General features: G+C 39.9%; 1 protein-coding gene, 1 long non-coding RNA gene and 1 pseudogene across 4 annotated transcripts in view; 2 read left to right on the top strand and 1 right to left on the bottom strand.

Moving 5' to 3' along the window:
- MICAL3 (microtubule associated monooxygenase, calponin and LIM domain containing 3) overlaps window positions 1-11,434 on the bottom strand; it is a 228,687-nt gene extending 217,253 nt beyond the window's left edge. The window contains exon 1 of the mRNA XM_019834211.3: window positions 11,319-11,434. The gene's annotated coding sequence lies outside the window, so the exon portion shown is untranslated. The remainder of the gene's footprint in view (window positions 1-11,318) is intronic.
- Window positions 10,503-24,272, top strand: part of LOC109501407 — a 54,080-nt gene continuing 40,310 nt past the window's right edge. For all 3 annotated transcript variants that reach the window (XR_006600444.1, XR_002743729.2, XR_002743727.2), the window contains exons 1-3: window positions 10,503-10,937; window positions 11,247-11,491; window positions 22,518-22,747. This is a non-coding gene — a long non-coding RNA (uncharacterized LOC109501407). The remainder of the gene's footprint in view (window positions 10,938-11,246; window positions 11,492-22,517; window positions 22,748-24,272) is intronic.
- LOC111561557 lies at window positions 17,407-17,502 on the top strand (annotated as a pseudogene).

Genomic DNA, 24,272 nt, shown 5'->3' with positions numbered 1-24,272 from the left:
AAAATGCTTACTGAAACACTGGCTGTGGATGGATTCTGAAGTTCAATAGGAACTCAGCCCAAGTACTACAAATATCACACCCATTACTGCCACTAGTTCAGTTCATCATGACCCCCAGAGGTGTTTAGCTTTAAGGCAGCTCCAGGGATATCCCAAACTACATGTAGCCTAAAGTCTCCCAGGATTCCTTGGACAGGCTCAGAGGCCTATCTTCTCTATCTATAGGATAAGAGAGTGAAGAGAGAGGAAGAAGATGATTTGATACAATTTTGATTCCTGGGCTACATGCATTGTCATATGGCCCTATGAAGACATGAGGATGTGAAAAGCTTGATGTCCTTGCTTCTCTCCTCTTCTACACCAAAGACTGGGTTGAAACAACAGTCTTTTGGAGAAAAGCCAAGGGGACCATGGACTGGGATGTCCCAGAGCTGGAAGACATCCTGGGTTCTGGGGTTTATCCCTAGGCTAACATTTCATAGTAGGTTACAAAAATAGATTTTTTAAAACTAATTAAATCTAACTAATTCTTGATTTGCAAGTTTCACCATCCCAGGAAAAACGATGTTTAAATGCAACTTGAAAAGTTTGCAAATCTACTTTTGCATTAATTTTCCACAATACAATGTCAAAAAATTAAGAAGTGTTTGTCCCACGTCATTGGTATGTATGTTCTGTAATCAGAAATTCTAAGTATGAGCAAACAAAAACCAAGACAGTCTATAGAAGAAATCTCTAGTCACCAGAGTTGCTACAAAATAATATCTAGAACTACCACACTCTATCATCACAATAGAGTTTCCCAGAATCATAATGTAACTTTGAAGAAGGCTTTTCCCTAATCCAACTCAGACCAAGTTCTTGAAAGTCTCTAGGAAGCACAGCAAATCTTGCTGTGTTTTACGTGTGTGTGTGCATAATTAGATGCATACCCTTGTGATTGGTTCCTTTTGCAGTGAGGAAGGACAGAAGCTGTCTTTCCAATTCTACCTTCCTTTGCTGCTCACAGTGCTCTTAAAAATAAAAACATCAGCTTCAATATTCCATAAGGCATAGGTCAAGTTCAGTCCACTTGGGTTATATTTGAATAGGACTTATTTTACACAACTCTGTTTTTAATTGTGAAAGAGAAAAAAAATAAAAGGAATTGAGAAAAGAGAGAAGAGGGGAGAGAGCATATGATACTGCACATTTAGGAAGTGGAATAATGATAGAAGATGCCCTGAGAAAGCCTCAGAATGGAACCAACAAACTTGAAACTGCTGGTATACAAACTGGTATTTTTTAGATTTAAGAGAACACATCCAAATGGATCAGCCCTTTATTTTTACCTTATTTGATTTTATTTTTGAGAGAGAGAGCATGTGAGCAGGGAGAGGGGCAGAGGGAGAGAGAAAGAATCTTAAGCAGGCTCCACAACCAGCATGAGATTATGACCTGAGCTGAAACCAAGAGTCAGATGCTTAACTGACTGCGCCACCTATGCACCGCTTTTTTCTTTCTCTCTTTCTTTCTCCCTTCCTTCCTTCCTTCCTTCCTTCCTTCCTTCCTTCCTTCCTTCCTTCCTTCCTTCCTTCCTTCCTCCTTTCTGTTCCTTTCCTCCTTTCTCTCTCTCTCTCTCTCTCTCTCTCTCTCTCTCTCTCTCTCTTCCTAGAGCGTGTGGATCAGCCTTTTACAGAGAAGGAAAAGATGTCAAATCTTCCTTTGTCCGGTGCCTACTGAGGGAATATACAGGATCCCAAATCCTCCTTACTCCCCCTTGAGGTCATTGAAGTTCTGTTTGATTTAAGCTTCTGATTCTTTTTCATTAATTCATCATGTTACGGGCAAGGCACTTGTAGGTACTGATGGCATTCCAAAATCAAGTAGACATAGGGTCTTGACCTCAAGGAGCTAACAATAGGGCAGGGAAAGTGAGACACAGATAGAAAATGGACTTTGCCAGGTGGAAAGTACTATCTTGTGATACTAAGAAGGCTTCCATTTAAGAGATCGGGAAGTTTTATGGCAGGGTTATTTGAGTGGTCCCTCAACAGAGAGGTATAGAAAAAGGCATTCCAAGAAGTGAGGCCCCTTTTCCCCTTGTTCCAGTTCCTACATGCAGAGAAGAATCAGCGATTCCCCCCTCCCCCCGCCCAACCTTATCAGAGCTTTTTGGAAGCACCTCAGTGCCCCACAGGGGAAGCAGATTGAAGTTTAAAAAGAAACATAATTTGAAAAGATAAATATTAACATGTGAACATCTAAGTGGAGAGAGTTTATCTTCTTTTTGCTTATTTGTGCACTTTCATTTTGGGAAAGAATGGACTTTTGTAATGAGAACGTACTTTTGTAATGAGAAAAAATAAAAACAATTTAAAAACATCAATCCCACTCTCCCCCAAAAAGAAGAGAAAAGGAACAAGAAGAGCATCCACATCTTTTCCACATTTAATGGTATTTTGAGTCCTCTTACCTCTCCATGATCACAGGTCTTTAGTATTGCCAGAGTTTCATCCTGCTTGGAACCCCAGACTGTATGCATCAACCAGAGCTGCACCATGTTTCAGAGCTGCCTCCGGAGAGTATGTCATGGAAAAATCATTGGCTTTAATAATACCAGAGGCAATGAAATAAAATTTCTAAGATAGTTTAGGCCATTTGGGCCAGAGGTCCCTAACCTCATCTAAAAGAGAAGTTACTTTCATTTTCTGCCAATCTTGAATTTCTGACAGTGAAAGCCTTAGGAATGAGTGGGGACAGAAGATAGCTGAGGGTCACCACTATTGACTCCATCTCCTGCCTGCTTGCTGGGAAGCCTTGTTTAATTTGGGAGGAAGAAAGGGGGTACAAGCTGAGTCGAGACTATGTAATGGCAGGTGATCTGAAAGTTCTATTGTATAAGCTTAAGCTTTGCTACTGGTGTGTCACTAATGGGTGCCACATAGTGATGTCCTCAGCTCTCAGGGCTGCCTGGTAGGACCAGGAATGGCCAGAGCCTCCCATCAAGCCTCCTCCTGTGGGAGTACCTTGTCAGTTCACCCCAGGGTACTGGTCAAATACCATCTTCTACGTGTATCATAACTTGGCACACATACAGAAAACACTGAGATATAATTTCAATATGTACTGTTACACCACAATTTACTAGTCTGGAGCGGCTGTCTTATGAAAAGTGATGTGAAAACAACAACAGCAAGCATTCACAGAGCTGTTCCTTTGTTCCAGGTCTTAAGATGCTTGATGCATTAATTCCGTGGTGGATATCACCAGCTTTTGCCTGCTCAGCATCTAGGCCCTCTTGCTGGGTAATAGCACCTACATTGTCTGTGGGAATTGTCTTTCCACACTGCATGCAGGCCTGTGGGCATGACAACTAAGATGCCTTGTTCTCCACCTATGAGGTAGACAGCACATGGCCCAGCCAAGGCCACGCTGACTTCTCTTCCTATAATTCAGTGTTAAGCAGAGAGACACAAGAATGGAAAATAACCATTGTGATTATGGTTGTGAGAGACACAAGAATGGAAAATATCCCATTGTGAATATCCTGAAGAAGGAAACTGGTTATCTTTCTACTCTCTAGATCCCATTAGCTGCCCTAGTCCTCATCCTTTGCAAGACCTAGTAATATAATTTTCATTCAATTATGTTAGCTAATCCATATTCTTCCAATAAGTTTCTTCCACCCTCCCCAAAGTTAGACCTAAAGTCTATCTTTGTTGTTTGCAACAACAACAAAAAACCCAAAGGTATAAGCTAACCTTTTTAAGAACCTCATTTTGTGTCATTATTATCCCTATTTTAAGATAAGATAATTGAACTTCAGAGATGTTAAAAAAAATTGCCCAAGGTCACACAGCTAATGAGTGGCAACCACAATCAGAATTTTAAGCCAAGTCCATCTGACATGGAGGCATGAGAAGAATGCAGATTTTGTCATGAGGGCAAAATTAACTCAACACCCCACTTCTCCACTCTCCGCATAGAACCCTGGTTACATCAATGTCTCTGAACTGCAGTAATTCCAAGTTAAAAAAATGGGAAAAAATAATGCTCATTACACAAAGTTGTTGAGGGTTGATGGAAATATGTGCATGAAAGCAGTGGCCTGGAGTATGTGCTTAATACACATTAATATCTTTTCCCTAAATATGAAATTTATTATCTTTGCAGAGTTAATTCAATAAACTAATTGAGGTCTTGTTTAGTTCAGAGATTACTGCTTCTGAGTTGACGCAAGTACTATCTCTCCCTCCTACTCTCTCTCTATTTCTCTCTCTCTCTCTCTCTCTCTCACACACACACACACACACACACACACACACACACACAGTTTTGTTTATGGGGGTTTCCTCTCATATCTTTATCCTCCATCTGTGTCCTGATGTCCTCTCTGTGGAAGGCATATCAGAAAATACATATGCCCTTAAGAAAAGGATCAGAGGGGATACATACATAGGCATACAATCTAAATCTTCCACCCAATATGCTTTTGAGAAGGCAGAGAGAAAAAATTTTCATTCCTCTTAGGAATGATAAAAATGAGGCACAGAGACACTAAATATCTGTCTTCAGGTTACACAGCAAACCAAAGGCTAAGAGGGGACACAGAAATTCTACACTAAGCCATTTGGTCTGAAAATACCAGAGCCTGGAAGAGAAAGAGCAGGTTTTGTGGCACCTGGGTGGTTCAGTCAGTTAAGCCTCCAACTCTTGATATCAGCTCAGGTCATGATCTCACGTCTCGTGAGTTCGAACCCCATGTCAGGCTCTGTGCTGACAGCCTGGAGCCTGCTTCAGATTTTGTGTCTCCCTCTCTCTCTGCCCCTTCCTCACTCACACTCTGTCTCTGTCTCTCTCAAAAATAAATAAACATTAAAAAAACTTTGTTTTAAAAAGAAAGAGAAGGTTTTTTAAGTTGCTGTTTTTTTTTCTGCCCCCATCTCTTCCCTCCTTTCCCCACTTCCCTTCCCAATTCAATTAAAACAGCTCCATCATTTAAACACTTGCATTAGCGATGCCTGGGTCACTCAGTGGGTTAAGCATCTGACTTGGCTCAGGTCATGATCTTGCAGTTCATGGGCTCAAGCCCCACATCAGGTTCTGTGCTGACAGTTCAGAGCCTGGAGCCTGCTTCAGATTCTGTGTCTCTCTCTCTCTGCCCCATCCCAACTCACACTCTGTCTTTGTTTCTCTCTCAAAAATAAATAAAAATTAAAAAAAATTAAACATCTACATTAGGCACATTTCTAAGAAAATTTCCCCAGATCCCTGTCCATTCTATACCTTGTCTTTCTCTTCAGAATTGTGACATACTTTCAATGACCTTATAATTCTCTTAATAGGGGAAAAAGGCCCCAAAGATGTGTTCCGTATGCTGTAAATATTAAAGTCCCCAGGGGCACGTGGGTGGCTCAGTTGACTGAGCATCCAACTTTAGCTCAGGTCATGATCTCACAGCTTGTGAGTTCAAGCCCTGCGTTGGGCTCTGTGCTGACAGCTTGGAGCCTGGAGCCTGCTTCCGATTCTGTCTCCCTCTCTCTCTGCCCCTAATCCACTCACATTCTGTCTCTGTCTCTCTCAAAAATAAACATTCAAAAAGTGAAAAAAAAAATTTAAAAATTAAATTCCTTTAAAAATATACAGATAAGGGCAAAGTGTTATTTGTACTGAGATTTCTGATGCTTTTGCAGAGATAAATTCAGGTTTTTCTAGGATTGTGAAAAACACTACTAAAAGACCTATTTAGTCAGTCAGTTAACAAGTATTTATAAACTGTCTGCCATAAGCAAGGAATTTACCCAAATAGACATTAGCTCATAACAAGAATGAAAGAAAATCCATACAGCTTGAACTTATTCAACATAATCATGACTCTCATGATTCTTCTGGTTTCTAGGGCCAAGAAAACAAAACTGTGATATGATAATATCTGGGATTTCTTTTCTTCTTCACATTCATTTCTTTCGGTCGTGAAGGTTTTGAGGGTTCTTTGTTATTGAAGTGGCAATATACAACAGCAAGTGAATTTTTAAAACTTAAAAATCATCTATAATACATTATTTTAGCACAGCAACTTGCATGTGAATATTGTGTCTTCCAGGTGCACACACATTACTTAATGGCACAAACGTGGTATGCTTGTTATTTTATGTTTCGTTGTCCATTTAATCATAAATCTTTTCCATGTTTCTTTGTACATGTCTCTGGATTTAAGCTTTTGTTATGAATGCAAAGTATTCCATTGTGCTGATGTACCACACATTTTCCCACTATTCCTCTAATGTTAGACTTTTCAGCTTTTTCTATTTTTTTCCTATTAAAGCTAACACAGTAGAAGATACTTTTCATGCATTTGGAATTTCAAAAATCTTTATTAAATAACTTTGTTGGGAAAAATTCTAGAATATAGTACTTCTAGGACTTTTCCTATACACTGGCATGTTGTATTCCCCCCAAATTTTACCTATTGCACTCTAAATAGCATTATGTTATTTTTTAAATTTGTTAATTGTCAGCAAAAAGGAAAACAGTATCACAGTGTTGTTATAATTTGCACTTTTGATTGTTGTCAAAATAAACACATATTTGTGTGTTTGCTCATTTGTTTCCTCATTGAGTGAATTTCTTTTTATGGACGCTGAATTTATCCATGGAGGTTTTTTTCCCCCCAGTCAGGTTTATGGAGGTATAATTTACATATTATAAAATTTACTGTTTTTAGTGGAGAGTTCTGGCTTTTAACAAGTACATGCTGTTATAAAATAGTTCTTTTATCCCTGAACTTTCCTTGTTCCCCTTTGTAATCAACTTCTCCCTCACACCTCCAGCTCCTGGAAATTGTTAATCTTTATTTTTTTCTCTATAGTTTTGTCTTTTCCAGAATGTCATGAAAATGGAATCATAGTGTATAGTGTGTTTTTTTTTTTTTTTTAATTCTGAAGAATGTTTTTGGTAGCATTCAAACTACTTCATTAAAGGTTTGGTTCAATGTAAGAGAGCAACAGGAAGAACAGAAGTTGTAATTGTCACTCAGTTTCTTGTACCACCACACCTGGGATAAAGAGCTTTTTAGAAATGAGACTTCAAAAAGCCTAAGTCAATGCTTAACTTTTTCTGCTTCTCCCTTTTCAACACCCCACCTCTCTCTCTCTCTCTCTCTCTCTCTCTCTCTTTCTCTCTCTCTCTCTCTTTCTCTCTCTCTCTCTCTTTCTCTCTCTCTCTCTCTCTCTCTCTCTCTCTCTGCATGTGTGAGCAGAGTAGAGAGAGAGAGAGAGAGAGAGAGAGAATCTTAAGCAGGCTCCATGCTCAGCACCGAGCCTGATGTAGGGCTTGATCCCATGACCCTGGAATCAAGACCTGAGCCAAAATTCAGAGTTGGATGCTCAGCTGATTGAGCCACTCAGGCACCCCTAAAGACATTAACTTTTAATCTATAATATAAAATGCAAATATTTCCCCCACTCTATTCATTTTCTGTCAAATTTTAAATTTAAATTTTTTTTTTCAACTTTTTATTTATTTTTGGGACAGAGAGAGACAGAGCATGAACGGGGGAGGGGCAGAGAGAGAGGGAGACACAGAATCGGAAACAGGCTCCAGGCTCTGAGCCATCAGCCCAGAGCCTGATGCGGGGCTCGAACTCCCGACCGCGAGATCATGACCTGGCTGAAGTCGGACGCTTAACCGACTGCGCCACCCAGGCGCCCCTCAAATTTTAAATTTAAATTTGAATGAACAGTTCTCTCCCCCATGGATTGATTCAGATAATCCATGATTATTGACTCAAAATAATCCATAGATATAAAATAGATTGAATTCTATTTTTTTTTTTTTTTGCTAGCTGTTCTAGAATTTGACTTTTTAATATTTAATTTGATTCAACTTTAGTTTTGGCCAGTGTTTGCAGTAAGGCAAAGACTTTAAAACTTTCTTGGATGTGACCCACAATAAGAAATACATTTTACATCATGACTAAGTACACACAAACAGATATACACAGAGATAAAACTGAAACACATGTTTTGGGAAACAAAGCTTCCACTCACTGCAGGGGATGCACTCTGATATTTTCTATTCTATTCTATTGTGTTTTCTTTTTCAAATGCTGGCCATGGCCCACCAAACTGATTTCATGACCCACTGATGAGTCTGAAAAAGTATAAAATAGGATTTTATTAATGCATCACATTCCTGTTAGGTATTTGCACTTTACACTTGGGTGACACCTGCAGATGAATGGATATACATGGATTAAACCGGGTCAGTTGGACATTTTCTTCCAGGGGCATGTCGAAGCAAATTGCTCCTTTTCATAGACTAGATTTTGGTGGTCACAGTAGAGAGGGGCATGGTTTTGCTCTTCCCAGTGTAGCCATCTAGTGGACTGGCAGCCTTCACAGGGTTGGCCTAGCCTGCCCTGTGAGGTGGGTCAGCTCTGAGGTGGCCTGTTGGTACAGGGTCTTTGGGTTTGGGGTAGCAGAAGCCACCATGAGCCATCTTTCATGTGGAATTAGTCGAAAGCAGCTCCAGTTCATCTGAGAGCTAAGAACAGTCCAGGTGAAGCATGCCTATGGCCCAGCTTTGCCAAGTGAATGCTGGGGAAAGCCTGTGCAAGGCCCATGCTGGGTAAGTGAAGGCATTGTCTCAGGAGGTGAGGTGGACTCCATGAGGAGACAAAATAGTGTGTGTGTGGCTGTGCACAGGTTGGAAAAACAATGACTAAAGGGAAGGATGGAGGCTGTTATAACTATCTTGGGTTGTTTAGAGAGAGGCACCAAGAAAGGGCTTGCTTGTCTAGGTCAGAGCCTGAGAATGCAGAGACAAATAGTCCTGTATAGCAGTGTGGGAGAGCTATGATCATTCTGTAATCAGGAAATACCTCCCAGCCACTCACTCAGTGGCCCTGGCACATAATGTTTTGTGATCCACATTAGGTAGCTTGTATGATCTTTAAACAGCATCTTAATTCTCTTGCCTATTTATTAGGTGAATGACTGAGCCATGCTGAGGGTTTCAGAAGATACAGTACTTTCATACCTATTCCTCAAGGAGACCATAACTATTTCTCTATTTAACCAAAATTAAAGAGTATAAGGCAGCTGTGATGGATGAATTTCTGGTTCTAGTTTGGTAGATGATGCTTAATAGTGTATTTAAAATTCTAACTTCTCATTCCCAGAGTTTTGAGGCCTTACCTCATTTCCTTGAGCACCTTAGGTATTGCTGTGTAGTTTCTGCCTCCCACCTGCTTTACAGCACTTATGAATATTCATGAGATAATATTAGAATGTGAGCATTGGAAGAACATCCCACAACAAGGTTTGCTTGACAGGCTGCAACAGTACTTGTAGAGAGCTTACCCTGGTGCCTGAATTTTCAGGGAAACTAAGATTTTAGGATTTCCCTTAAGCTTGGAGGAGTTCAAACCATTCAGGAGTTTGACCTGAGAAGGATAATGCTTTATAATTCTTAGGTGATTTTGTTGTTGCTTTTCCCTTCTTTAGAGTGACCATTGCATTCCTAACCCCTCCTGTACTTTCTATGTCCGTTCTCCTTGCAGTGGGTGGAAGATTTACACATGTGACTCTGGCTAGTACTAACAGATGTGAAATCTATAAATCTACAGGGAGCCATGGCTTTCACCCTGTAGACTTGCAAAGGCACACATCTCTTTTTCCCCTTGCACTGGAGTATAAATCAGAACATTTCATTTAGTGAGAAAACCTATTGTGGAGAGATGCTTCCTCCCTCCTCTGAAATATCACCTTCATCCTGAGCCTCTTTGAAGCATCTGGATCCCTGCCATCTGTCTTCACTTGAGCTTCTAGGCATTCACAACAATTGTATACCCTGCCCTACAGCAGCACCTTATTTAAGAAGCTTAGTTTAACTATCAAGTTCAACTGGGAAAATGTCATCCTAATCCATTGGAATGGTGGATTGCAAGTTTCATTCATTAGGCTCACCTGGGAGCTTTAAAAAATCCTACTGTTTAGGCTGTATCCCAGATCAATTAAGTCAGAATCTCAGGAGATGCGACCCAGGCATCAGTATTTTTTTAAGCTCCCCAGGTGTTTCAACATGCATTCAGGATTGAGGACCACTGAATAGTATTGCAGGGACCCAGCAGTTCAGCCTTCTGTTTATCTTTCATTTTAGCAAGATTTTGCCTTTCCTGTGAAAGGAATCTTTTTTTGTTATGTTTTTTAAAGTTTATTTATTTATTTTTGTGAGAAAGAGAGAGAGAGAGAGAGAGAGAGAGAGAGAGAGAGAGAGAGAGAGAGAGGCAGAAAGAGAGAGAGAATCCCAAGCAGGCTCCGCACTTTCAGCATGGAGCCCGATGTGGGGCTCAAGCTCACAAACCGTGATATCATGACCTGAGCCGAAACCAAGAGTCGGAAGCTTAACTGAGCCACCCGGGCGCCCTGAAAGGAATCTTTACAACAATTAAAAACTCTAAATAGTTGATCACAGTGCTAGACCAATAAGAAAGCTTTCTTGGTGGGGGGGGGGGGGGAGGGGAGAGGAACGAGATGGGTTGGCTAGCAAGGAAAGGACTTCATACACACAAAGTATTTTGCTATGGAATTGTAATCATTCGATTCTGAAACAAGATGCAGTCCCCTAGAAGCCATTCGACCCTTCCCTTTGCTACCTGGAAGGAATGAACTTGACCATCCTTTTGTTAAAAATCTCCAAGAGAAGTAGTGTGCTGCATCCCGCACAGCCTCCCAGTACATGCGTGTATGTGCCTATTTTAGCTGTGGCTGTGTACTTAGCTGTGTAGGCAAGCGCTAGCGCCCTCTGCTGGAACAAAGTAGAATTCTCTCCTCGCGTAACAATTGTTTCTTCAGGCTGAGGTAATGGATTCGTTTCCTTGAGCTCACCAGAAAGGACGAGGTTTCGACAAGGACTTCCTGGCATTTATTCCTCTGACATCTGGCATACCACTGGTTTGTCTGGGTTATTTCTTTGATTGTAGGAAAGAAACACAAAGCATATTGGATGAAAGTGCTGGGAAACTGAGCCCGGCTCCTTCTCTGAGAGGTTTTGGAGCGTTTATTTGTGATGCTTGGTATTGGCACCAGTGGGGTATTGTGTGGTAATGGAGACACTGAGACTGGAGTGTAACTCCCACTGGTTAAGAGAGTCGTGCATTTAAAGGGAGACGAAATAATAATTCCAAGAAACCCAAAGATGTCAGAAGGGAAAATGCTTCCCAATCATAAGCAATTTAAAGATGTGATTTTTTTTTTTTTAAGGCAGCAATCAAGACATACAACCTTGTCATTTGGGAGATTTGTTCACCCAAAGGAAGACTTGATGGTACTCACCGGTTAGAGCTTCAAAGGGCATCTCCTCGATACGTAATAAATGCTGGCTCTCCACCGTCAGTCCGTCCTCAGTATGCAGGTGCGGCTGCTATGGCTGCGCACATCGTTAAGTGCTGCACACTCCACCTTCCCGCTGGACCACCCACCGGAGGTTAGCATCGGGAGTCTCCAAGGTACAGCCTCTTCTCCCCCTTGTCCCTTTGCTGCAATTCTTTCTCAGGGTACAGGGATTAACAGTCGAGGCAACGAGGAAGGAATGAGATCCTGGGTGTCTGCCGCTCGCTCCTTGTCCTCACCGCTGCATCTCAGCTGGGGTTGGAGAAGTCCGTGCAGCAGAGCTGGATGCTGGCTCGTCACGGTTGCTATGGTGATCAGGAGCAGGCGACTTGACGGTGGCTGGGGAAGGCAGTGGAGAAGAGGTAACAGATGAGTGATGACGTGCTAGACTGTTCTGGGATCTGTTGAGCCACAAGAGAGCTAAGAGAAGTGGAGTTCCTGGATGGTACTATCCAGAATGTCTGTTCTTCAGCTTCAAACCAAAACCAAAACCAAACCCTCCCTCTTCTGGGATTCTTTCCCTCCCTCCATCCCTCCCTGATCCCTATCTCAACACACACCCTAGCATTTTAAGGCTTGGAAATTCCAGTGCTATTTTAATGTTCCTTGCCCTAGGGAATCCCGCATGGCTCCCTGGGGGAAGTGTGCAGTTGCAAGAGGCCTCTTAAGGGTGCTTTTTCTGAGAAGGGCTCCTGCTGCTGGAGTCTAAAGAATCATCTTTCACACTTCCAAATGACTCCCCCTGGATTGTCATGGCCCACGGAACTTGAAAGAAATCTGCCAAGCACTAAAAGATGGAGGACAGGATAGATTTAAATAAATTCCTATCAGGATTTGCTTATTATGATTATAGCTTTATAATCAGAGCAGGAAGAAGCCTTAAAGATTATTTCATCTTCAAGGATCATTGGCTTCAGTATGATATCCTTCTCAGCTATGTGGTCAAAAGCAGATTGACTCCAGCCAGAACTCTCAGAAGAGGTCTGACCCTTGCCTGATGACTTTGAGAAGGGGCTCTTGCTTGTCCAAAGGGTATCCCTTAATCACATCATTGTCTACCTCATTAATTAGTGTTTCCCTTATTTCCATAATCATCATTATGAGGAGTGGAACTGACAGATTCAGGGGTTGTAGTGTAGAGGTGGTCCCTGCTTGTCATCGTGAGTCCTTCATTCATCACACAACTCTGCATCTGTGTCCGTTCCACCCATAGATCTGCAGGTGTTTTGCTCTAGTTCTAGAATAAGGGAGGGAATACATTTTTACTGAGCTGTGACAATGTTCCTGGACTTTTCATGGGTTATTTCATTTAATCCTCCTGTCAACTTGTGAGATTTTACATCACTGTTTTATAAATTAAGAACATAAAAGCACAAAAAGTAAGTTTCTTGCTTGTGTAAGGGTATTCAGCTAGAGAAGTGGCAAAGCTGGAATGGCTGCCCAGTTCTGTTTGACATGATAATGGAAGGTAGGAGGCCATCTGGGTTTAGCCCAAGTAGATTTTAGGAAAAACTTCCTGGGATGTTCAGAATCACTGGTAATTTCTCCCACTTCTCATGTACTGCTTTAATCTATTTCCACTGTTTTTAAAAAGAAATAAAATGTTTATTTTAGAAAACTTGAAAAATGTAGAAACATAAAGGAATAAAAGCCATCCATACTCCTACCATCCAAAGAAAACTATGATTAAGGGCACCTGGGTGGCTCAGTCAGTTATGTGTCCAACTTCCGCTCAGGTCATGATCTCGTGGTTCACGAGTTCGAACTCCATGATGGACTCCGCTGACAGCTCAGAATTTGAAGCCTGCTTCAGATTCTATGTCTCCCTCTTGTGCTTTCTCTGGAAAATAAATAGAAACATTTTAAAAAATTAAAAAAAATTCTGATTAATATTCCTGTTTTCTTCCAGTCTTTTTTCTTTTTATCATTAAACTAAGACTGTCATACGTAAATGTTTGTGTCACCCGCCAAATTCATATGGTGAAACCTAATCTCCAATTGATGGTATTTGGAGGTAAAGCCTCTGGGAAGTGATTAGGTCATGAATTCCTCATGAATGGAAGGAGCACTCTTATAAAAGAAACTTCAGAGAACTTTCTGGCCCTTCTGCCATGTAAGGATACACGGAGAAGACTGCTGTGTGTGAATCTTCACCAGACATGGAATCTAGTGATCCATGGTGATCTTGCACTTCCCCACCTCTGAAACTGTGAGAAATAAATTTCTGTTGTTAATAAGCCACACAGTCTATAGTAGTTTGTTATAGCATCCTGAATGAACTAAGACAAGGAATACACGCACACACACATACACACACACAATTGTCTACAATTGTACAATTGTAATTGTATCCTGATTTTCATTTAAAATAACCTTGTGAAAATTTTACCCTCCATTAGGGTTATTTAAAAACATTACTTTAGGGGCGCCTGGGTAGCTTAATCACTTGAGTGTTGGACTTCGGCTCAGGTCATGATCTCATGGTTCATGAGTTTGAGCCCCACGTCGGACTGGCTGCTCTCAGTGTGGAGCCTGCTTTGGATCCTCTGTCCCCCTCTCTCTCTGCCCCTACCCTACTTGCACATGCTTTCTCTATCAAAAATAATAAACACTAAAAAAACATTGTTTTAAATGCTACACACTGTTTCATCAAATGAATGTACCATAATTTATTTTTTAAATATTATTTATTTATTTTGAGGGAGAGAGAGAGAGAGAGAGAGAGAGAGAGAGAGAGAATCCCAAGCAGATTCTACACCATCAGTGTAGAGCCTGAAGTGTGGCTTGAACCTACCAACTGCGAGATCATGACCTGAGCCAAAGTTGGATGCTTAACCAACTGAGCCACCCAGGTGCTCCTGTATCACAATTTCTTACTGAATATTTGATTTATTTCCCATTTTTATTAACTGCATAGAACTATAATAAAATTTTTTCTATATAAATCTTGCCCATGTTTGTGAATATTTCATTTACAATTGAGTCCTAGAAGTGAAATATTGGATTAAAGGTATTAACTTTTTTCTTTTAATTAAGACTTTACTTTAAAAAAAAAAAAAAAAATATATATATATATATATATATATATATATATATATATATTTTAAGTTATCTCTACACCTAACATGGGGCTCAAACTCACAACCCCAGTCCAAGAGTTGCATGCTCCCACTGACGGAGCCAGCCAGGAGCCTTAAGACTTTATTTTTTATTTTTTATAATTTTTTTTAAGTTTATTTATTTTGAGGGGGGTGGAAGGGGCAGAGAGAGCAGGAGACAGAGAATCCTAAGCAGGCTCCTCGCTGTCAGCACATAGCCCGAAGCGGGGCTAGAACTCACAAACCATGAGATCATGACCTGAGCTAAAGTTGGACATTTAAGGGACTGAGCCACCTAGGAGCCCTGAGACTACTTTTTTAGAGTAGTTTTAGGTTCACAGTAAAACTGAGGGAAAGGTACATAGATTTCTCATATACTCTCTGTCTTTAGATATGCATAGCCTACCCATTATCAAAATCCCCCACCAGAGGGGTACATTTGTTGTAACTACATTGACACATCATTATTATCCACATAATTTATCTTAGTTAATTTTTGGTATTGTACCTTTATGGATTTTGACAAATATATAATGATATGCATTAATCATTATGGTATCATATATTTTCATTGCTTTAAAAATTCTCTGTGCTCTGCTTATTTATCCTCCAACCCCTAGCAACCACAGATCTTTTTACTGTTATTACTGACTCTGTAATTTTGCCTTTTCCAGAATGTTGTATAGTTAAAATCATACACTACATAACTTTTTCAGATGGGCTTCCTTCACTTAATAATATGTATTTAAGATTTCTTCATGTCTTTTCATGACTTGATAGCTCATTTCTTTTTAGCACTGAGTAATATTCCATTGTGTGAATGTACCACATTTCATTTATCCATTCACCTACTGAAGGAAATCTTGGTAGCTTCCAAGTTTGGCCAACTATAAATAAAGCTGCTATAAACAACAATGTACAGGTTTTTATGTAGGGTAAATACCACAGAAAATGACTGCTGGATCATATGCTGAGTATGTTGAGTTTTGTAAGAGAATGTCAAGCTCTCTTCTAAAGTGGCTGTACCATTTTGCATTCTTGTTAACAATGAATGAGAATTCCAATTGTTCCACATCCTTGTCAGCATTTGATGTTGTCAATGTTCTAAATTTTGGCCATTCTAATAGGTGTGCAGTGGTATCTCATTATTGTTTTAATTTGCATTTCCCTGCAATGATGGTGTGAAACATCTTTTCATACACTTATTTGCCATCTGTATACCTTCTTTGGGAGAGGTCTGTTAAGGTCTATGGCCCCTTTTTTAACTGGATTGTTTGCTTTCTCACTATTGTATGTTAAGGGTTCTTTGTATATTTTGGATAATTCTTTATCAGATGTGTCTTTTGCAAATATTTTATCCCAGTCTGTGGCTTCTCATTCTCTTGGTACTTACTTTTGCAACTAGAAGTTTTTAATTTTAACAAACTCCAAGGTATCAATTATTTCTTTTATGGACTGTACCTTTGGTGTTGTATCTAAAAACTCATTACCATACTCAAGATAATCTAGGTTTTCTCCTACATTATCTTCTAGGAGTTTTATAGTTTTGCATGTTAACATTTAGCCCTGTTGCCTATTTTCAGTTGATTTTGTTTAATTTTTTGCTTTTAATCTTTATTTATTTTTGAGAGAGAGAGAGAGACAGAGTGAGAGCAGGGGAGAAACAGAGAGAGAGGGAGACACAGAATCAGAAGCAGGCTCCAGGATCTGAGCTGTCAGCACAGAGCCTGATGCGGGGCTCGAACCCACAAACCATGAGACCATGACCTGAGCCGAAGTTGGATGCCTAACCAACTGAGCCACCCAGGTGCTCCTTCAGTTGAGTTTTTGTGAAAGGTATAAGGTCTGCATCTAGATTCTTTTTTTTTTTTTTTTTTTTTTTTTGCATACAGATGTCCAGTTGTTCTAGCACTGTTTTTTGAAAAGACTGTCTGAACTTATTGTATTGTCTTTGCTCCTTTGTTGCAGATCACTTGACTGTATTTATGTAGGTCTATGTCTGTGCTTTCTTTTCAGTTCTATTGATCTGTTTGTCTTTTCTTTCATCAATACCATACTGTTTTGATTATTGTAGCTTTATAATAAGTTGTGAGATCATGTAGCATCAGTCTTTTGACTTTGTTTTCCTTCAATCTTGTGTTGGATATTCTGGGTCTTTTGCCTCTCCAAATAAATAAACTTTAAAATCAGTGTGTCTAACCTCTTTTTTTTTTCTCCCCTCCCCCATGGACTTCTGTTAAGTTTCTCAAAGAGGTTAGAGATGGAGAGAGCCAAAGCATAAGAGACTCTTAAAAAGAGAACAAACTGAGGGTTGATGGGGGGGGGGGGTGGGAAGGAGGAGAGAGTGGGTATGGGTATTGAGGAGGGCACCTTTTGGGATGAGCACTGGGTGTTGTATGGAAACCAATTTGACAATAAATTTCATATTTAAAAATAAATAAATAAGTAAATAAACATTAAGAAATGACTAGCACAGAAAAAAAATCACTGTGTCAATATCTACAAAATAACTTACTAGGAATTTGATTGGGATTACATTGAGTCTGTAGATCAAGTTGGGAATAATTGACATCTTGAAAATAGAGTCTTTCTATCCATGAACGTGGAAGATCTCTCCACGTATTAGTTCTCCTTTGATTTCACTATCAGAGTTTTGTAGTTTTCCTCATATAGGTCTTGTACATATTTTGTTAGATTTGGGGATCCTAATGTAAGATATAAGCATTTTTAAGACCTTCTAATCCTCCTCTCTGGTGGGGATTTCTGAATCACTGGCTGCTCCACAGGGCATGCATAATCCTATCCACTCATACCTTTCCCAGTGTCTGGTGTGCCCACAGCTGGCATTTGGCATTTATATTGTTTATCTCATAAACGCTTTAGGAAATTGAAGTTAGCTGTTTTCAAAGTTTTTCTGTTTGTTTTATTCAGAAAAACATGATAGTTATTTATTATTTTTAAATGCTCTATAAATAGCATGGCCCCTGCACAAGGATAACATGCAAATTCGTGAAGCATTCCATATTTTTAAAAAATGATCTACAAGCAAGAAATAGTAAAACATTAGTCTTTAAGAAGAAAAAATTTAAGACAGAAGTGGTAAGCTTTCCAAGGTCTTATAGTAAGTCAGTGATGCTGGAACTTGAAGCTTATTCACTATTGACTCTGATGGTGGCCTCAGTCCCATCCTGTTATAGAAAAGCTGCCTTTGATTTCCTTCTGATCCCTGCATTTTATTTATTTTTTATTTTTTAAGTTTATTTATTTATTTTTGGGAGAGAGGGAGAGAGAGAGAGAGAACACACTAGCGGAAGAGGGGCCAAGAGAGAGGGAGAGAATCCCAAGCAGGCTTCATGCTGTCAGCACAGATTGTGTGGAGCTCAATCCCACAAACCATGAGATCATGACCTGAGCCAAGATCAAGAGTCTTACATTCAACTGACTAACCACCCAGGTGCTCCAGATCCTTGCATTTTAGTTCAGTGTTTAACACTAACTGGATGATTAGATAAATTTAATAATGTTGTCAAAGGGGGTTGTGCTTGGATGATGAGAACTTCTGAAGAAAAGCAACTAGAGTAATAGAACTTTCAAAGGATGGGAGATAAGGCTGCTTGATGTCACTGATGATCTGCCTAGTGAAATGTGAGGAAAGCCAGGCTAATGCTGACTCCATTCTTCCTTGGCAGAAGATGGCAAAAGACGGAGGACATGTAGGGGAGGGTGGGTACAACACTGACTGGAATGTCTTCAAGCTACTCATTCATTCATTCATTCATTCATGCATGCATTTGTTCATTTAAAATAAGCTTTATGCCAAATGCAGGGCTTGAACTCATGACCCTGAGGTTAAAAGTTGCATGCTCTACCAACTGAACCAGCCAGGAGCCTCATCCAAGCCTTTAAGCATTTTTTATTCCCCCATAGAAGAAGTTAGGTGTGGCAGGGTGAAAGGTGGATTATTTTTGACTATTTAAAAATTTATCTTGTAAATCCAGATTATACTGAAAGGTTTTTGCTCTTGGCTACAGGGCTAAAGGATGCTGCAAAATTAATGGGAGTGGATACATTATGGTAACAGATCTTTCATAAATTATCTTATTGGGCTATGTTAGCGTAAATTTCCAAGTATAAAAACATAATATTTAGCACTGATTTCACTAAAAGGAGTATAAGACTGATATTTCATCAAGAAGTTTTAGTTAACATACAGAATTTGGGAACTGAATTTATTGCAGCTAAATTGATGAATACCTAAACTTTGTTGCAGCTTTTCTCTTTCACAGCTTTTCTTTTTCATTATGCAAAAGTAGAATGTCTATGAATGAAGGTATCCACCATGTTGTTTTCAGAGTTTAATTTCTGTAAGGGAATGCCTGAGGTTCAAAGTTGAAATCCACACGTTTGAACACAGAATTTATGTATTAGAGTTCTTCAGAAAAAAATATAATGTGTGTGTGTGTGTGTGTGTATAATAAGAATTAGCTCACAGACTTATGGAGGCCAAGCAGTCCTATGATCTGCCATCTGTAAGTTGGATAGACATAAAGCGCATGGTATAATTCAGTTGGAGTCCGAAGGCCTGAGAACCGATGTCCGAGGAACTCTCATGTCCGAGGGCAAGAGAGGATAGATGTCCCAGCTCATGAACAGAGAGAGAATTTGCCCTTCCTCTGACTTTTTGTTCTATCCAGATCTTCAACAGATTGGGTGACACCCATACACATTGATGAAGTAGATCTTTGCTCAGTCTACTGATTCAAATGCTAATCCCTTCTACCAGACATACCCAGATATGTTTTACCAGCTATAAGACAACCCTTAGGCCAGTCAAGTTGACACATTAAATTAATACTCACAATTTATTTCAGCAAGTTACCCCAGAGTGAAAGTGATCACTCCATTCTTTTTTCCCCCCTTCTCAGCCTTTTACCAGCTGGCCATTTGAATTTATACAAGACATATTGAAATTTCTTGGGACCCAGGAAATCATTCCCTGCCCCTTTATTATTTTACAGATGAGAAAACTGAGGCTTAAAGAGGAGAAATGACTAGTTCAAGACCACATTGAATTTTATTAGTGATCTTGAAGTCTGAAAAGATTATAGAAAGCCAGGAAAGATAGCTAACAGAAATAGATTGAAATCTATTTCTAATATGTAGATAACAATATAAATATTAAAAATGGTCTGCCTGGAATGATAGACTAAAACCAATAAGTAGAGATTTAGCATCAATAAATGATATAATGATCATACTTTTGGTTGAAAAATCTATTGCATGGTACAGGCCTGTTTTGACTAAAGTTCATGTGAAACAATATGGTGAAGTTAAGTCAACTATATAAAAGCCGTAAGTGAGAAATAGCTGCTGAAACAGATGATGCAACCTCTGGGGCTATACTAATAGTCAGAGAGTGATCTGATGTTGCAGGGAGTATATGGCCTGGGAAACCTGGTGTTGGCCAGTTCATATTTGTAACACTATGTGTGGTACAGGGCACAATGTTCTGAGAAGGAGCTTGTCAACTGGCATTCATCTGCCAGAGGATAATGAGGGTTCTGAGCTCTGCTCCACAGGATGAAAGGCCACAGCAGCTAGGAATGTTTAGCTTTGAGGCTTCTGAAGGACACAATAACTGCCTTCAAATATCTCATGGGCTGTCAAATGAGGAAGAGGTATGTGGCTTGTTCTATGTCACTCAAATGGCAGAAGTAGGATCATTAAGGATGATGGTTTATGTGAGATGAATTTCTTCTCTAAGATTTTCCAACATTGCTGATTCTCAACAGAAATGGTCTGTAACTGTGCTCAAGAAAATGCTGGGGTCCATGTCTCAGAGATCTTCCAGGAGGGTACTACTCTGGAAGAAAAGTTGAGTTCATGACTTCTAAGTTCCCCTTAACTCAAAGATTCTGTGAGCCTCCAAGGGTAATTTCTCTTGTACTGCTATTTCACTATGCTAGATAATGTTTTAATATTTTTGATCTTCTGATTTCTAAAACAATTCAGAGTGATTTGTAATATTAGAACATATGTTTTTTAAAAAGCAAACAAAACTTTTAATGAAAAATTGAATCCAGAAGGACCCTTGGGAAAGAGTGAGCTGCTACAGAATTTGGGCATTAAATTAAAGTCTGGGCAAATAGAGAAATTATGATGTAGATTCTGTACTTTTATCAGTATTAGTGTTGACCTTGACTTCCTAATGGGATTATAAGATCCAGAATGACAGGAAACAGATCTTTACTTCATTTTAACTTCAATAACATCTATCAGAATATTTTATGCAGAATAGGTACTTAGTGGGGCCCCTGGGTGGCTCAGTTGGTTGAGCGTCTGACTTTGGCTCAGGTCATGATCTTGCAGTTCATGAGTTCGAGCCCTGGGTCAGGCTCTGTGCTGACAACTCAGAGTCTGGAGCCTGCTTCAGATTCTGTGTTTCCCTCTGTCTCTGCTCCTCCTCTGCTCACACTCTGTTTCTGTCTCTCTGTTTCCTTCAAAAATAAATAAGCATTAAAAAAACAAAAGAATAAGTACTTAGTGTGTTTTGAATGACTTGCCTTTCTTAAAGGTAGAATAGGACTTATTTTTTCCTTTATATTTTTCCTCAGGGTCTGGTAGAAGAAGTGTCCTGGTTAGGCTATAAGTCATAGTTCTGAAGCTATATTAGCTTGTTCCAATGGGGTAGCCTGACCTTGGCCTACAGTAAGCCCCGACTGCCATAATTACATCTACTGGTGACGGTCATAATTACATCTGCTAGTAACTCTTCGTGTTTCTAGAACAAATTTCTGTCTTAAATGCATTGTGCTGTAGACTATAGCTGCTCTAGGACACTGGCTTCATTTCCACTGTAGTTCTCCATTGTACCTGGTAGTAACAGTAACCAACATTTATATTTCATTAACCTAGAGCACAAGCACTCTTCTAGGTGTTTGTTTTGTCCTACTTACTGCTGTATCAAGTAGTTACTCTTTTTAGTTCCATGTTTGGAAATGGAGGTGGAGAAGTTAAGTGACTTGCTCAAGGTCACAAGTTAGTAAGTGGCAGAGCCAAAATGTGAACCTAGCATTCTGGCTACAGATTTTGTGCTCCTAATCACTATGTCCTTCTATTTCTCACCGAGGTGTCTAAGTGCAATGTGTATTTAATCAAGATGCTAAGGGACCAAAGTCCAAGCAAGTTTGTCTTCTTGGTGACAGGACACCAGGTGGTAAAGAGTTTCCTCTGCCCCTCCTCTCTCCATTGTTCCTTTTGTTCCCTGGAGACCAGCTCAGAAACCTCCCCACTGTATTTCCTTCCCCACCCCAGTTTTCTGGGATTGGCTGCTCTCCAACTCTGCTTCCAACTCTGCTCCCAACTCTGCGTGGCTCAGGGCTTTGGAATGAAAGACGCAAGACTGAGCTCCTTAGAGTGACTCACATCTGTTTGGAGCAGTTATAGCCTGTTTTTGTGCCACTTAGCAATTCTTCTTCCCCAGATCCAACCCTTCTCCATTTTCCTAAAAATGCCAGATGGTATATACTTATTTTTAAGTCAATGTGAATTTTAATATACTTAGCTTTGGAGAATTTATTAACACTTTTCCTGTTTCTTCACCAACCTCCCTCCCCCAGGGGATAATTAGAATCACCCCATGATATTGCAAAACAGGAAAACCTGGGTAGCTGCTCAAGGGCATGGTGTTGCAGAAATGACTCTTCACCTCTGACCTACTGGTAGATGCTTAATGGGAACTTTCTGATGATGACATCCCAGGTCAGGTGGTGATAGGGCTAGGACCAAGCCCTGCTATGGCTTTGTTGAATCCAGGGTGGAAGGGGGACAGATCTGTGCCTCGCATCTCTTTCTTTTGTTCCTGTTAGACACAGCTAAGCCCAAGGGTAGGAAGAGGGTGTGCTCATGGGAACTTCATTTATGCAGTTTCCACACAGCTAGAAGTCAGCCCCTTTCTTTCAATCTAACCAGCCAAGTCACTGGCACCAAACACACTATCTGAAGTTGTGTAAATCCCCATATCAGTGAATGTTCTCTATTGTAGGAGGCCTCTTGGGGCTGAAGAGTTGGGAGAGGCTCCCAGGCTTGAAGCAATAAATGAGCAAGTCAACAATCTTCTCTACCTGGACACACTGAGCCTACATGCCTGGAAACAGCCAATATTCTACCATGGACTTAGTCAAATCCACTGAGACAAAAGCCAGATGGAGTACAAACATAAGGGATCACTCATAGAGCACTGTGATCTTCCACCCCTGTCTGGACCTGTTACAGGTAGCAGAAAGAGGAAGGATAAATGAACACCAAAGATACTTCAAAAATGTCTTTAGACCTAAACTAAAACAAGAAAGCCTAAGTTTGAGTTCCAGTTATACCACCTATTAATTGTGTAAACTTGAGCAAATCAACTTCTCTAATGCGCATATTTCCTTATTTGTCAAATAGGAATAGAAATACCAGTTCCCCTCATTTTGCAGGAATATGTGAGGATCAAATGACAATGCACATGAAAACACTTTGTAAATTCTAATAGTCCTATGGAAGGGTAAAGGATTATTATAAATTCTTATTTATTTTAGTTATAAATAATAATAGTTTTATCAGTTTGTTCCTTTATTTGATTTTTTAAAAGTATAGTTGACACACAATGTTACATTAGTTTCAGGTGTACAGCATAGTGATTTGATAAGTCTATTCTTTATGCTCTCCTCGCTACAAATGCTACTCAATTTTTGATCAGAACTATGTAAATGGTAAAGTGGAGAGCTTCAGTCTTCTGTCACTTTCTATTCCTTGTTCTGATCCAGGGAGGCTGCCAGGGGGCTGTGTTTGGTAGGTGCACTGCAGACTTGCAGGTAACATAAGAAGTATGGAAGAGGCAAGTACTTGTATATTCATCATAGTAAGGGAATAGAGCTAGACAGAATTCAGAGTCAGTGGAGGAGATCAGTCTTGGTCACAGTAGTAGAACCACTCTAGACAGAGTTTACCATCAGGTGATGTGTTAGTGTGAAGCAAAAGGTAATCTCAAGCACAGTTTGAAGTCAAGACAGATATAACATAGAGGTCCTTTGACAAGGTCTCCCTACAGAGTGGGGTTTCCTAACCTGGGCTGCTCAGAAAACCCTGGTCACTTCCACTCTGGACCTTGACAGCCTGAAATAAACCAGAATTCCCATGAGGGAGGATTCTTGCCTGTCTGCCCAATAGTCTTCAGTATCACTGTCTACATGAAAAGCTATGCCCCCCGGCAGACTTAGAATCTTCTTGCGTAACCACAACCCCCAAGGGTTTCCAGTTCAGATTCCTAAGGAGGTAGCATTGACTCATTGAAAGGAAAGCTTACATTTCTGATATCAGAAACTTCATCCTTAATGAATCCTGACTGCTTTTTGTGTCCGGAGTAAGAGTTCCAGCAGTAAGATGACGTTGTTACCCAGGCTAACCCCTAAGAGAGATGCTTGAGGAAAAGAAAATCAGGAAGCTCAAAGGAGAACAATGCAGAGGGTTCAAATCATTCCAAAACTAGCCTATCAACCCTGAGATAGTTAAGCATAATGGATAACTAAGGATAGAACCCAGGATCTTGGCTCCCAAACTAATATTCACCTGTTCCAAGAGGTGATTTTGTAGACTGAAAAAAAAAAACAAAAACAAAACCAAAACCCTACAAATGATTTTCCAAAGAAGTTTGTTGAGATTTAATACTTTGAGTAAAGAACTTAATAAATGAAGACTCTGGTCTTCCTGAAATATCCTAAATAAGAAAAATAAACCCTCAGTTGATTAGTTTTTGGCT

Source organism: Felis catus, chromosome B4 (assembly GCF_018350175.1).
Source record: "Felis catus isolate Fca126 chromosome B4, F.catus_Fca126_mat1.0, whole genome shotgun sequence".
Classification (NCBI taxonomy): domain Eukaryota; kingdom Metazoa; phylum Chordata; class Mammalia; order Carnivora; family Felidae; genus Felis; species Felis catus.
This window is presented reverse-complemented; position numbering and strand designations above follow the sequence as displayed.